Source organism: Prinia subflava, chromosome 10, assembly GCF_021018805.1.
Source record: "Prinia subflava isolate CZ2003 ecotype Zambia chromosome 10, Cam_Psub_1.2, whole genome shotgun sequence".
NCBI classification, from domain to species: domain Eukaryota; kingdom Metazoa; phylum Chordata; class Aves; order Passeriformes; family Cisticolidae; genus Prinia; species Prinia subflava.
This window is the reverse complement of record NC_086256.1, coordinates 14,407,443-14,422,727: the sequence shown is the minus strand read 5'-3', so window position 1 is coordinate 14,422,727 and position 15,285 is coordinate 14,407,443. Positions and strand designations below refer to the sequence as shown.

The following is a 15,285-nucleotide window of genomic DNA, read 5'->3' as shown; positions in this document are numbered from 1 at the left end:
TCACCCCCGGGCTGTGCTGTCTCGCAGTTCCCTCCCCGCCGCGGTCCGAGCGCGGCTGTGCGGGCTCAGCTGCCTGCCGGGTTAACCGCGGCAGTGTTTGCCTGCCCGGGGCTGGGCCCCTCCCGCAGCCCCTGCCAGGCCGCCGGTTCCTGCCGCACTAAATCAGTCCTCCCGGCCTCAATGGCTCCTCTCAGTCACTCACACGAGGTGCAAATCCAGTGGGGCAAATTAAGCATACCAGTGCACAGGCGGAGCAGCCGAGTAGCCAGGAGGCTTCAGCAGCTGAAATTCAAGTGGGTTCAGAAGTTTTCCTTGCTTTGATTTGCTCAGTTTATGCTGAATTCTTTTGAGTATGGCATTTCCTATTTGTTTTCTTCCTCTTCCCCACTGCCCTCCCTTCAGCTGTGCTCATGCCTGTCAGGTTTTGTACAGTCTGTGCCTTGCTTGTGGTTTCTAATATCTGGGGGGTTTGCTTTGCAATAATTGTGCAGTGAGAGACACTGTGCTTAAGTGTGATGTATTTTCCTCTGGCTGCTGTCAAGGTGTTGTGGAAGTTCCCATTGTGTGGAAATGCACAGGGGACTTGTGAGCCTCCGCATCCAGCAGGGAAACAGAGAAGGAAAATCTGATATCAGATTCAGTTGTGCTTATTTCTGCTTTGGTGTGTGAACTGCACAGCTCTATGTGCAGCTCACATGGATGCAAGGATACCTGCAACTTACAGGCAGGGACACAGCAATGTGACAGAGGCAGGCAGCATCCCTGCTCATGGTCAGGGTTGGTGTGCTCCTGTTGAACCCCTGTTGGGGTGTGTGTCTGTACTGCACGGCTTCCTCAGGCTGGATGCAGAAACATGCAGCAGTTAGAGCTAGCTCCTGCTTAGTTCCTCCCCACTCAGAGAATCAAAATGCCTTTGCCATGGTCATTCAAGGATCTTTATTTTAGCACCAGTGACTGCCATTACCTCAATGAGATGGGTGAATTACTTACACATGTTCACCTACTCTCTCGCAGGTGTACTTCAACACTAGGCTACATCCAGAAGATGCAGTTTGCATCAAGCACCTCCCTATAGCTGAAGCTTGCAATGCTGAGACTGCTGTGGGCTGTTTCTCCATGCCACAAAATAAAAATCATCAGGTGGTCCTAGCTACACCTGGCTGCACATGGATTTCTTAGTTATGTCTATTGTTTTCATCTCATGCAGTCATGAAGCTTGCAGAAGGTAGCAATATAGCCTGTAATCTCTTAGAAAATTCCAGAAAAGAATTCACAGCTGTGTCTCATGACTTTCATGATGGAGTCTGAGGTGTCAGAGGCATACACAGGTTCTTTCCCAGCATCTGCTGAGATAAAGGTCTCAGACAGAGATCTCATCACAGAGATATCCCAAATTACCTCACTAGAAACATCTTAACTTTAAACTTTGGTCTTCAGAGTGCAGGATTCCCCAGTGTGCACTGACATCTGCTAAGACAAAATAACCAAGCTCAGAAGAAAGTTGCTCATGAGTGCAAGGCCTCACTGGAGCCAGCTGAACTTGTGATTGTAGTCAGTGGGGCTGTGCCTGAGAAGTCCTTGGTCCAAGCCCACTTCCAGGCTGTGATCCACACTGGTTGCAGCTGCTGCCTGCCACAGTCTACAGCTTCACCGCACCTCGGAGACAACCAGCTCCTGCTTGTATCTGCATGGTGGGACTGTCTGCTCAGAACATGCTCTCTTTGGTGGGCTTAGATTTGTTTGTTTTCTTTTTCTGCATTTGAAATATATTACAAACTTGTCTTTTCCCAAAGGTGCTTTCTTTCATTATAATTAATAATCAAAACTGCATTTCCTTAAAGTCAGTCTGCATTAAGGACACAGGAACCCTTTGCCTGCTGATGCTTTCCCTCCCTCTCTCCCTGCTGTCACTGATCTGTGGACGTTCAAAGCAGTTGCCTAACATTTGATTTTTATTAACAGGTTTTTGTAGCTATTTTCTTGAAAAAATAAGAGAATATTGAGTAATAATTTTGTCTTTGCACGCCGATGGAAGGAGAGGCCTGCTCTGGCAGGGTGCTGAGCGTGCTCTGCCACACAGTGCTTTCTGTCACTTACTGCACTTCCTGGGCTGGCTGCTGGAAAGGTCACAGCATTAATTTCAGAATCCCCTGAGGTGCCTGTTGGCTTTGTCCAAAATCATTACTCATTCTCTGCTACGTACTCATTTTCTGTTACTAAAACACAGGGGGACCTTAGCTGTGTTTGCTGCATTACTGTTCATTTCTATTCTGCTCCGTCTGGACTCCCACCTTTGCCCCCAGTACGTTATGTGAGCACCTTGCAGTGGCAGCTAGCTGTGTTTTTCTCTTGGGCATGCTTATTTCATGAGCTAAGTGATGCAAGGAAGGCAGCCACAGCCTCCTCCAGGGATACTCCACTGCTGGAAATTAGTTGCTTCTGCCTCTTGCTCCCTGTCTGTGATAGTGCAGTGGAAAAATCAATAGCAGACAAATAATTAGACACGATGTCATCCTTGCAGATAGGGAGGACTTGCAGACAGCAGATCATGTATGTGCCTTAAGAATGCTTGTGGAGATGGAGTTATGATCCAAGAATGTGCAAATAGCTGCCCATCCCAGTGTTATATGCCTGTGATGGGGAAGAAGTGCTAAACCATCTCTAGACTTGATTAACACCCAAGCACCAAAGATTTGTCTTGTTATGAGGAGCTGGTTGGGGTGATTTTTCTAGGTGAGCAAAGAGGAAACTACATGAATGGAATCTTTCTTTACCTTCTCCCTGATGGGGGCTAAAATAAAACTGGAGGGAGCCAGCTGGTGAGAGCTGGTGGGCTGCTCTGAGGAAGGGTCCACACATGGGCTCCATCCAGCAGCTGTGTGCAGAGCCTCAGGGAGGGCACTTCATTGAGGCAGCCAGGAAACCTGTCTGCTGCCCACTGTTTTCCCCACAACCAATGTTCTCAGGAAGTAAAGGGTTAGCAGAGGCTATCAGCAGACTACTTTGGTGCAGAGACTTTTTTATAATTGCATTAACATCACTTTTCCTGTTGTTGTACATCAGTTATAGCTCCTAGTGTCAGTGTTGAGATGAAAGCAGAAGATCTCCTGCCTGGAGTAACACTAATAGCTAGCTGATACACTAATTGTAAAAGAAAATTAGTCCTGGCCACCAGCTATTTATTTTCAGATAAGTTTGCTTTTGTATTTTAATTCTTTTAACACTTTTCATCCATCTCTATTCTTTTGTGCACACTCAACCACAAGTTAGCCACTGTCCTCTCTCACTGCCTAACCTGGAGTCTGCCTCTGTAATGCCCCCATGAGCTCAGATCTCAGAATTAGAGGATAATTTGGAATTAGAGAAAAAAATGGTGGATAGGATGGGTCTTTCAGGTAAGCAGTGTATGATAACATGAAAATGTTTGTACCTGGTTGTGAGAGGAGAGCCTCTGGTTTCAAGGATGTACCCATGCAGCCTTTAACAGTGCCATGTCAAAATAAAAATCATTGATTAAAATTGTGCCTCGCTTGTGCTGCTAAAAACACTTCTAGATTATACACACTGCAAACAGTAAATATTTAATGTACAGGTTTACTTTTCCTGGTTTATAGAGAGCTCAGTGGGCCTGACAGAGCAGCTAGACAGATGTGTTTATAGCGTGCTCCTCGGGCAGGTACAATGCTGCAGTGTTTGGCCTGTGAGCTCTGCAGGGACATGCTTAAAAAAATAAAAGTGTTCCATTTACACTGGGGGGGAAAAATCCTGAGAATGTTTCTATTCATATAAGCTGGTGTAAAAGCCAAAATCCTACATCTCAGGCCGTACATACTTCAAAAATAGAGGACTGGATGGTAAGGATGTGCGGTGAGAAGTGTTTCCTCACTTTTGTAGCCAGGGAGAGGGACAGTCATGGGCAGCTCTTCTGGCAGGAGAAGATGGTTGTTGCTGAAATGCCTCTGATGAAGGTGGGGTGTGAAATGGAGAGTTCAGGAGTGAGCAGAGCAGGGCAGCAAACCCTGTGCATGGGGAGGTGTGGGTCGGTGGGGATGCAGGCCAGAATGCAGTGCTTGTGGTTCTCCATGGACAAAGAGCTGGTGCTCAGGACCGTGGCTGAGATCCTGGATGTTTATCAGGAGACACACTTCTAAAGGTCAGAGGAACCAGATGCTGTGGGGAAAGCAAAATGTGCAGAGCCCTCCCCACCCAATAGGTTGGACACACCTCCCACATATGTGAGATACTGACAGGAATGGTCAGGAGCCAACTTCCACCTTCAAGAAGATTTTTTTATATGTTAGTTTTGACATTGGTTGAAGTCTTTTCTAAGAACTATCTTCTCTTCAATTATACTGACATTAAGGCTGATATATGCGGTCAAAATTAATGGCATCAATTAATTAGCACACATTGATTAACTGAAACAACTGACATTTGGGTTTTGGAAAGTTCCCAAGGAATGGGTGGCTGCATCTGCCTCTCTCTGACTTTCTCAGAAGTTATCCTTGGTTGAGAAGTGAGTTTATTTCAATGATCTGATTAAATAGTTGGCAGCTCTTGAAGAAAAAAAAAAAACCCTAAACTTTTAAAAGGAGATCTTGGGCTGATTAACTTCTCAGGAAAGTTTTCTGTTGAAAAAAAAAGCAGAGTTAGGAAGCAGAAGCCTGTCTGAGGGCTAGCTGAGCACTTCATGGTTAAATACATGCAAGTATGTATAAAAAATTTTAATGGTCATCTCAAATGTGTGAGAAAGTCCTGGTGAGATGGTTTTGCTTTCTCCCCAGCTTCACCCACCAAGGACATCTTTCCTAACTGCAGGTGACCTGCTGTCCTGGTGACACATGGGCATGGGGCTGTCCCATGGGTACCTGTTCAGTGCAGGACACCATCTCTCCTTCCTGGGGCCATCCAGCACAGCAGTGAGAGGCTGCCTTTACCTCTGAGCCCTGGCTGCAGCTCCTTTTGGGACAATGATGCACAGGCCACCCCATTGCCCAGGGAGCATGAGGAAAGGAGGATGCCAAGAGAAGGGGGATCCTAGGCTGAGGATTGGCGCTGCCACAGCAGCACGCAGGGCCATTGCACATCCAGAGGCAGGGGCAGAGCAGCACCATCTTTTCCTTGCAAGCTGACCCACAGCCCATTTTTCGTTTCTGGCCCTCTCACAGCTCTGCTGTGCATCACCTGTGAGCCCTGGCTTAAGCAGAGCCTGCTGCCCCGGGCCCACACTGAGACTCACTGATTGCAGCAGCTCTGCTGGCTGCTCCCCACAGCCACATGCCCTGCACTCATGGCCCCCCTCGCATCCCTTGATGCTGGAGTGGCACACAGGGCTGCAGTAAAGCAAAGGCTCCTGCCTGGCCCCCCAGGGGTAGCAAACAGCACATGAACCCTCCGTGAGACCTGGCAAGGACTGGTGACTCTCAATGGGTTTTACAGGCACTCTTCCCAAGTACCACACATTTAGGAGTCTACAGAGTTGATGCACAGTCAGCTCCTGAAGGGCAGCTGGCACGGTGACAGTGGCCTTAGAAAATGAACTAATTGTCAGCTCTAGTCTGGATGTCACCGTCGTTTTAATGCAAATGGACTTTTTCCTCAGGCAGCCTCCTGTTTGAATGGGGAGCACAGAAACATCCCAATATTTATGGGATTTTAACTAGATTAGTTACAAACCTATAAAGCAAAGAAAGAGACAGTTCATCCAGTATTGGGGAGGGGAGTGTTAAAAATGCCACCTCAGATAAAATATTATGGGAGTTGAGTAACTGTAAATAAGAACCTCGTCTATGAAATAACTTCTTATGTGAGCTTGGGATGAGGGCCAAGAGAATGTCGAGGTCTCGGGGAAATTTATGAGGCCAGATCAACAGGATTTCTGGGACTCAGGAGATGGGATGGCAAAGAATTTGCCTGTTGGAGTCTGCACTTACTCCATTCATGCCTGAAGAAGGAGTTTCACTTATAAAACTTTCAGGATGGTTCATTTGCATTTTTTACATTTTCTTGGTTCTCATTAGCAGCTGCAGTTCTGACCTGGAACTTGGGAGAGCTGGGTTCAAGCTCTGAGTGTCCAGAGTCTGCCAGCATGGTCTTGGACAAATCATCCATCTCCCTGTGCTTCAGTAATTCTCTGTAGGCAGGAGATGTTATTGCCTGACTCCTGGGGATCAGGAGGGTGCGCTGAGGACAAGGTACCTGAAGCAGAAGTGAGAATACAATGGGTGCTTGTGAATGATAGGAGCATATGCAGAGCAGCTACAATGCACAGGTTGACCCCTCTCAAGAGGAGGAATGGTATTTTTGTGGGAAGCAATGGGTTTTCCCTGTGATTCCAATAATTTTAGTCAATGTCATGATTTTCACTAGTCAGGCACCTTTATTTTGTACCCTCTTCTGGAGCAAGCTGGCTGTCCTGATAGGGTCAATGGTATCCTGGTAATATCAAGGTCATCTTGCTATGGATTTATTTTTTAAAAGGACATATGTACTTCAATAGCACACAATTTGGGAACTCACTACCTTTCATCCCCCATTTTGCATTTCTCTGTTTCCTGTTTACATCCTTCTGTTCTTTGCCTGTGTCCATTTTTCTGTCTGGGTTCTTCTAGATGTGTCTTCCCTTTTGTCTTCTCTATGGTATTTCTGTTTCCACCTCCACCCTCACTTCCATATTTTGTCTGTGTTTTATTTTTCTTATGCTCTTCTTGGAACCCATCCTTGGCCTCTCCTATATATTTCCCTTTTACTCTCTCTAGAGCCAAGAGCTTTTCAGTAGACAGCATCCCTCTCCCTTCTGACTCATTGCCCACTGACAGTGGAAAAAATTCATTATGAAAGTGATGTAAAAATCTCCCAGTTTAGAGTGCAGGGTAGGTTAGGATGACCTTGCCCTGCCTGCCACGTGAAGAGCCACAGAGTAATTCCTCAGCCAGTGCTTGTTTGCCAGTGTCTCTCTGGTTCAGTGGCCCTTTGCCCCCAGAGCAGGGTGAGCAGCTCTGAGCGTTGTGGGGACGCTGCAGCGTGCCCTGGATCCTCCGCTCCTGAACGGTGCCTGTTGGAAATGCACTTAGCCAAAGTGTGGGAAAACTCTCAGACTTGAACTTTGCTTTGTATTTCCATGCCATATGAAACTCGTTGAATATTTGCCGTCCCTTCACATGGCTGCTGCTCTTGGATTGCACTGACATATGTGAAATCTATTTGGTCCCCTTTTTAATATGCTGCTTACATTATAAATACAAAAGCAGGCAGTGCTTCTGAAGAGAAATAAATGTAATTGTGGTGGTGGTTGTTGTTATAAATAGTGCAGAGGATTTAGAAGCTATTTAGTCTTTTTGGGCAGGATCCACAAGTGTTCTGTGTATTATAACCTTACAGATCTTGTATTCAGCTATCAAAATCTTCCCAGTTGTGATTGGTCCAGCTTGCTCATTACTGTTTGGCTCCAGTGCAGGGTGAGGATGCTCTGCTCTTCACAGGAGCAGGGCTTAGCCTCCAAACCTGTGGTGTGCTAGATCACATCTGACCTGTACATGCACACAGTACCTTAATCAGGCATTTACATGTGCGACCAGTCTATTTGCATAAAGAGCCATGGTATTTCCACACAGGAATTTTTGAGGTTTGTTCCCAAAATTAGTGCTGCATTTTTCCTCTGCTGGAGTGAAATGTAAATATTTATTTGTTGACAGAGCTGGAGCTGATAGATTTCCCTGTCCAGGTCTGAGATGTCTGTTGTGTCAGGTGAAAACAAGTAGTATTCTGATTTATTTTTAAAGCACATTTGTTCATAACTGCATTTAAAACAATTAGTGCCTGAGCTCTGCCAGTCCCAGCAGAGTTCTATATATATATTTGTGTGTGTATGTATATCAAAAGGGGCTGAACGCCCAGAAATTCTCTTGGCAGCCCTGCTGTCTGGTTAGAAAAGGAAGTGAGCCACAAAATTTGAACATTCAGTTCTGAGACTTGAAAGCTTTCTGGATTTTATTACTGACTCAACAGGGTTTTCATTATGTATGAAGCCAAGAGGAGAGGTTTACGCAAGAGGAACATATTGTAGTTGAATATGTTTGTAATTTTACACATTGTTAAATAATTGGGATAACTAGATGTCTCCTAAATGGACAAAATAAATTAGGTGTTAGTGGCAGTGTCACTGTGGCACAGGCAGTCAGTAGGAAAGAGCGGCCGCCCCATCCAAAAGCTGATCTCCAGTGCAGAGGGGACTTGATTCAGCTGCTGAGGGACATTTTGCTGTTGATGTGAAGGAGAGCCATCTTTCCATCAGCTTGTCTGGAAGCCTCTTGCTGACTCTCAGATTAGCCTCTTCTACTCCAGATGATAGCATCCTCAGCTTGCTTTTTTAAAAAATTACTTTACTTTTTAGTAACCCAGTGCTGTTCAAACAGCAGTTTGAGGCTATGTTTCTTCTGCTCCCATTTCCTTGTTAGTTTTAGGAAGAAAAATATTGTGGGAAGCAGATTATCATGCAAAGAAAGAAGGTGTGGGATGCATGGAGTAAGCTGTAAATACAGACCAAGGCCATGTCCTGCTGTCCTGGTCGTCTCCTGCAGCAGGGGATGTGCTGTTGGATCACACCCTGGGGCCAGTCAGCTCTGCCACAAACCAGCTTGACAGCAAAGTGAATTCCTGTCCCGTAGACAACACGGTCCCAGCTAATTTTGCACTTGTTCATGTGATGGGTATTTATTCTTCATTGTCTTAAAAAGGTATTTATTTTTAAAGCTCTGTGGTCTCTGGTGCCATACAGTCTTGGTGCATGTGTTCTACTGTCAGTGGGAAAAGCTAGCTATATGTACCTCTAAGCCATAGGGAAAATAGAAGATCACTGGATAATTCAGGCTGGAATTCTGAACCCAGTCTGAGCCTCTCTCATTCCTGTTTATGCCTAGTGCTCTCTTGTGTGCACCACTGTGATCAGTCTGGCTCTGCCCTATGGATAACACTCCAGAGGTGCCAGGGCTGTTCTGGTGGGGCCTTTGCTTCTGCATGGTGACAAACACCTTCCCTCAACCCAGTCATGTTTCTGCTGGCTCCTGCCCAGTGTGCCTGCAGGGAGCCATGCCTGCATCACTCTCACCCCTGCTGCAGCCCCGGTGCAGGGGAATTGCTGGCCCCCTCCAGTGGGGACTGTGATGCTCTGGCTGCACTGTGCTCCTGCCACTGCCTCTGACAGCAAACCCCATGGTCACTAGAATGTGCCTGACCTCAGTTTCTGTTTACTTTAAAAACTACACAGCTTTGGGCATGTGGCATCTCCAACATTGAAAACAGAGCTGGGTAACTTCTCGTTTCTGCATCTGATTGGTTCAATTTATTTTGTCATGTATCTTCACAGTGAAACATTAGTCTCTGTGCCTTTGCAAGAGATGAATGTGAAGCAGTGTTTAGTGCAGCAACAGTCAATCCATGGCACTGAACCATGTGCAGGTCAGCAAAGCTCAGTGTTTCCTTGCTAGCACCACATAATTTGTTTACTAAGGGTAAGCACCATATGCAGAACAGATCCACTTTCAGTGTGGGAAATGCAGTGTGTGCCTGCCCAGCTGTGTACCAAACAGAGGAGTTTACCAGCCTCTTTCCACTCACCCCTGTTGCTGTGCTGGGTGACCTGTGGCTGGACTGTGCAGTGTTTGGGATGCTTGCTAATCCTCACACCCACAGCAGGAGGTGGAACAGCAGGGACTGCATTGCTGAGCTTTCCAGAGATGCAGGGGGAGCTTAGGAAGCTAACAGTGATGATGTCCAGGGAGGTAACTGGGAGCCATCATCACAACTCCCTCCCTCTCCCTTGCTGCCCTGAGCACTCAGGGGTGTGTAGTAAATGCCCAGCATCTCCTGGCCCTGAGAAAGTTTTCATTTGTGGCTTCTAGTCTCAAGGATGTGGGCTGCTCCTGCTTTATATTTAATGTTTATGTAAAGTTGTTATGCTGGCTTTCTTACTATAGGCATTTTTGTTAGTCACTTCTGCCTGCTAGTTTGCCCTCTATTTTTGAGTCCACAGGTTCTGTTTCAGCCAAACACGCAATGGAAGCATTTGTTTCCGAGAGATGAAGCCAGAGGCAGAGCCTGGGAAGGGAAGGTGAGGAGCTGGGGGAAGAGGGTGTTGCCAATGCCCTGGGAGAGCTGATGGCCTGAGCCCAGCTCCAGTTAGAGGCTGGAGAAGGAATCCCAGGTGGAAATGCAGAGGGAGAGGCTGTGAACACCCTGACCACAGAGAGTGTTTCCTTGGTGCTCATAAGGTCTTCAGACACTGGAAAGTCCAACCACAAGACACAAATCCATAGGAAATGAAGTCTCATTAGTTCTACTGCCCACAACTTGCTCATGGCTCCACCAGTGCTTCCAAGTGTTTGGTTTGGTAGAAGAGCTACTGGAAAATGGGCACACGTCTTCTGTGAGTCACCCTACCTTTCCACCTCCCCAGGGTCAGGGTGTTTCACAGGCCAGGGTGCTGCTAGGGAAGGTGATGTCCAGCTGTCCGTCACCATGCAGGCATCCAGCCTGCATCTGGTATGCTGGCACGTGGCAAGCCATCCGGTTCTTCATGTTTTTGCCAGAGATTTTACTAACCAGAAAAATGTGGCATTATAAGAAGGCTGTACCAGCTTGTTATTCATATCCTTTCCCTGGCAAGAAAGAGCCAGAAAGTATGTTTTAAATGTAGCCCATGGTCAGATGGTGTGGCGAGTGCTGGAAGCTTAGGATGGTCTGGCAGAAAAATAATTTCCCCTTTTAAAACCACTGAGCAGTCCTTGTTCCTCCACACTGCAGCTGGTTAGCTTGGCCGTGCCGCCCAGGCATGGAGATGTGGCTGGGCCCACACCAGTGCCTTCCAGCACCCCTGGGTGAGCCTTTGCTGCTGCAGTTTGAGGGGAGGCTCTGCCTTGCTTTTGGCTGCCAGAGAGGAGAGAGTGGGGCAGGAGTTCAAAGGTGTCCTTTCCTCTTCCCTCGATGCAGAGAAACTGGGAGATGTTAATGTCACCGTGGGACAGTGAGCATCCACGCTGGGAACAGAGCCAGCAGAGCTCGGCAGGGGAGAGGGCCAGGGCTGCTGTGGGTGGCGGTGCTGCCTCTCGGGCTGGGCTCCTGTTGGGACATTCCCTGCCACTCAGTCCTGCTGTCCTCAGGAGAGTGATGGGAAGTAGTAGCGCAGGGCCTGGGAGATGCTGTGCAGCAGGAAAAAAAAAGAAAGAAAAAAAATAGCCCTGCAGGAGTATTGCTTGGGAAAAATTACCTGAATGCTTGGGCAACCACTGTTCTGTCCGTGCTAACAGCAGCTCAGATTTTGTGGAGCTGAAAGCACTGCCAAGCTTTTTCCTCCTGGTTGTGTAAATCTGCACTTCCACCTCCTGTCTCCCCCCTCCAGAAACACAACAGCTCTGTGACACAGAGTTTTCCAAATGTGATACATTTCTCTAAAACTGCTTTCAAATGTTCCTAACAAGAAACTGTGCTACTCATTTTGCCCGTGGTCCCAGGCGGCCGCCAGCAGCGTGGGTGCACAGCAAGGCTGTGGGTACAGCCCTGCCTCGGGCACAGGGAGCTGCCAGCCACCACCAACACAGCATTCCCACAGGTGGGTGTGGCTGGGCAGGTGCCCTCAGTGCCCTCTTTGCCCTGTCCCAGCCGGCCTGGCCTGCTGGCCACCTCGCTCTGCTCGCAGGGCTGAAGCAGGCAGCCAGCAGCTCAGCCAAGCTGCAGCCCAGCAATGACACAGGACAGGGCGTGTGAGCTGCAGCTGGGGATGAACCCAGGCACCACCCGGGCTGAGCCAGCTCACCCCTGCCTGCAGGAGGGGGCCCTGGGAGGGTTTGAGAGGCAGCAGGGCAAAGGCGGCTGGAGTGGCTCGCAGAGCTGAGGGATTCGAGTGAAATGCTAATGCCATCCTCTGGTGCTCCCGCCCTGTGACCTTTCTGTCTTCCTCTGTAAATAGGCTCCTTCCTAACCAGGAGGGGAAGGCAGTGCTGCACTATCAGATCTAGTCCATTACAAACAAAGTGATGGAGAGATTTACCTCCTCTGAGCCCACCTGTCAGTGTTTGCGGTTTTACTATGATATTTTCCAACATCTTCCCAGTGTTTTTCTCTCCTCTGTTGCTGTACACAGAGGCAGAGGAAACTTGTCTGTGCAGAGGAAAAAATGAACCAGGTTTTCTTAGATGTTCTAATAACAGCCTGAAAAAGCTTCACACGTTGATCCCATGCCATTTTGGTCATCAGAGCCCTTATTTACAACTACAGCTTGCTTAAAAAAACCCAAAGCAAAGCACTGTAGACCTTCCGTAAGTACAGATCATGTGGTTGCTTGAACAAAAAAATCTCCAAAGAAAATTTTAAGTAAGTTCAAAGCAATATTGTTTGTCTGTTTTTAAAAAAACCCTAACATGAATATTGTCTTTAGGAGAAGATGATACTATTTAAAAATGCTAAATGAATTTTACAGTACAAGTACCCTTTGCAGGTCTCCTGGTATTTTCAGGATGGTAAATATTAGAACCCTTTGTTGCATTAGTCCTTTACAGCAAAGCTATTAGCCTGGAGGGGCTGCAGCCACCTGGAACCCCACAGGATGGTCTGATAGCTCACTGGCAGCACTTTAGGAGTGAGATTTTTAAAATCCTTTTATTGCAAATGGGGATGAGTGGAGATTGGATGAGAAGGATGCACAGAAGGCAGTGGTGCCAGCAGGACATTTTGGAGCTGCCTGTCTTTGGCAGGCCCTCGCAGGAGTCTCCAGCTGTCCTCACAAACTGCATGTGGAATTCCTTATTTAGTTTGCCTGTTTGAAGGCAAAAATTAAAACAGTTTCACTGGAGAGCACTGAGGGGATGGATTCTGATAGCCACAACAGTGCAGCAGGGAGGATTAAGCAGCCTCAGAGGATTTGGAGCAGTGCTAAGACTGCTCTAAATTTTTCAAGCTATTAACAAATTGTAGCAGTTGTCATCCTGGAGTGCACTGAGGTCCAGCCAAAATCTTCTTGTGTCCACTGAGCTGCTGGCAAGTTCTCTGCTTGGTGATGGCACAGGATCACAAGCAGTAGAGCATCACCCCAGTGTGGGCCAGAGACACAGGTCATCTGTTTTGGCCTGCCCCAAAACTCCCTGGGGCAGAGGATGACACAGGTGTTTTTTGGAACATTCTCATTTCAGTTATAGGAAACAAAAAAGGTCAGAAGGCAAGAAGGTGAGGTGATTACATCATGTGTGCAATCAAAGTCACACTGAAAAGAGCCAGCATGAGACTCTGGGTTCATCTATCTCTCAATAGAGAGCAGCACAGTTTAGCTGCAAACAGCAAATATTTTATTTCATTAGGAAAATTAGCACCTAATCTTTGTGGGAAATACTAAACTTTGTTTCCACAGAAGTCCTGCTTTTTAAAAATTTTTGTTTGCCATCATACACATTGTGTTAGTTAAAAGTGAAGTATTTTGGTCAAAGCAAATGTGATGCAGAAGATTCAGGGTGCCATTTAGATAAACAAGGGGCTGCAAGTTATCAAGGGGAAAAAAGAGGCATCTGGCACATGCTGAATCCATTCCTTTCTGTGCAGGAAGAAAAATAACAATTTATTTCCCATACAGCTGAAGTCTTTCCCAATCTGCACTGCCCTAAGTTCGACCCTGGCCAGCAGCAGCAGGACATGTGCCTGTAGGAAAGCCCTTTGCAAGGAAAGGCAAATCCAGTGGGACACTGCCAGGGACTCCAATGGCTGATACAGGGGTTAGAAGCAATATTGGCTGCATCTTGATACAGGGTTAATTAGTTTTCTCTGCCAAAAAGCAGTAGGCAGCAACTAAAACACACTGAATTGTTTTCTGTTGGGGCCAGGTCTACTCACAGTGCCTGGTTTGGTCAAAGTTTGTTTCTGTGCCTCAGATGCCTAAACTGATTTGTCTTACAGCATTACCAATTACTGACTCAAGATGGTGACACAAACAGTGCAAAGTTTGGATCTCATCTTTCTTGTGTTGGCTGACAAATTACTCTTAAAATAGCAATTACCTAATGGGGAAAATCCCACAGATCTAGGCAAGAGGGTTGTAAAAATAGGCACAATTACTGGTAAAAGTCCCAAAGTAATTTTTGAACCATGCTGTGGCTAAGGACTGTGAACATGTACCTGTTATCAAAAATAAGGAGTGAAAGGCTGGCAAGAATTCCCTTTCAGTCTGCCTGGAATCAGTGAGTACCTGCAGGTCAGCAGAGAATGTATTTATAGTTTTAACCACATGAAGCGAGAAAGCCTTATGCTAGCCCTGTATTTTTCCATCAAAGAGGTGAAGTAATTCAGAGTTTGTGAATAGATCACTGTTCTTGGACCTTCCTTTTTGACCCTGAATCCCTTTATATAACAGTCTTCTGTTCCTCCTGTGGATATGTTTTTGTGCCGGGAAAGTTATTTTCAGAATGATGGTTTATAATTGATACTGAAGTATGCAGTAAAGCTTTTATATATATTCTCTGTGCTCACACTTGTTTTATATAATCACCACCAAAATTCAACCCACTTGCTTTCAATTTTCTTCCCCTGTTTACATCTGCTTTTCTTTTCTTTTCTTCCCATTATTAAGTTTTTTCAAACACATTGTTGGACATCAAGGATTCAGTTCAAAGTCCAGAGCTCCAATTATGTCTGTTCTGTTTGTGCACAAGTATTGCTGCCTTAGTGAATTAATTGTTACATGATGCTATCTACCTGGGCTTTTTTGTTTGGGGGAAAGCTATTGAGCTGTTTTAATGTGTTTATATGCACTCAAAAAGACAAGAGAATGAATCAGTGCATGTTCAGGACCTATTCTGCTTCTCCCATAAACACCAGATGGGAGGGTAGAGTGAGGAAAGAAAATTCTTTCTACTCAGTTTGTGGAAACCTAAATCTGTCCTTCTTACAAATAAAGACAAGAAATCTCAGTCTCTAAATCCTCATGTACAGAAACAGCTGAAATTTTATTGAACTGGGACTTCATAACACAAAGCTACACCAGTTTTACATAAGAGCACTCTGTCCATCAGCATTTGGAGATACTGTCAAAATGCAGGAATGAAAATACATTCCAGCAGACGGATGGAGACTGGAAGCTTTTGCTGTGAGGGTGCTTATGAATAGAGGCATGTTTTCTTTGCTTCATTTCTCTACTTCTCTGGAAAAACCTAATAAACACAGCTAATTTTTTTAGGGAACGGATACAAGGTCTTCTTGCAAAGGTTTTTTTTTAATGTAAACTCTACTCAGACTGGGATGCCTACCAGA

At 46.3% G+C, this 15,285-nt stretch overlaps 1 protein-coding gene across 2 annotated transcripts in view; it reads left to right on the top strand.

The window, feature by feature from the left end:
• Window positions 1-15,285, top strand: part of DDAH1 (dimethylarginine dimethylaminohydrolase 1) — a 94,915-nt gene that overhangs the window by 3,920 nt on the left and 75,710 nt on the right. The gene's annotated exons all lie outside the window — the stretch shown is intronic.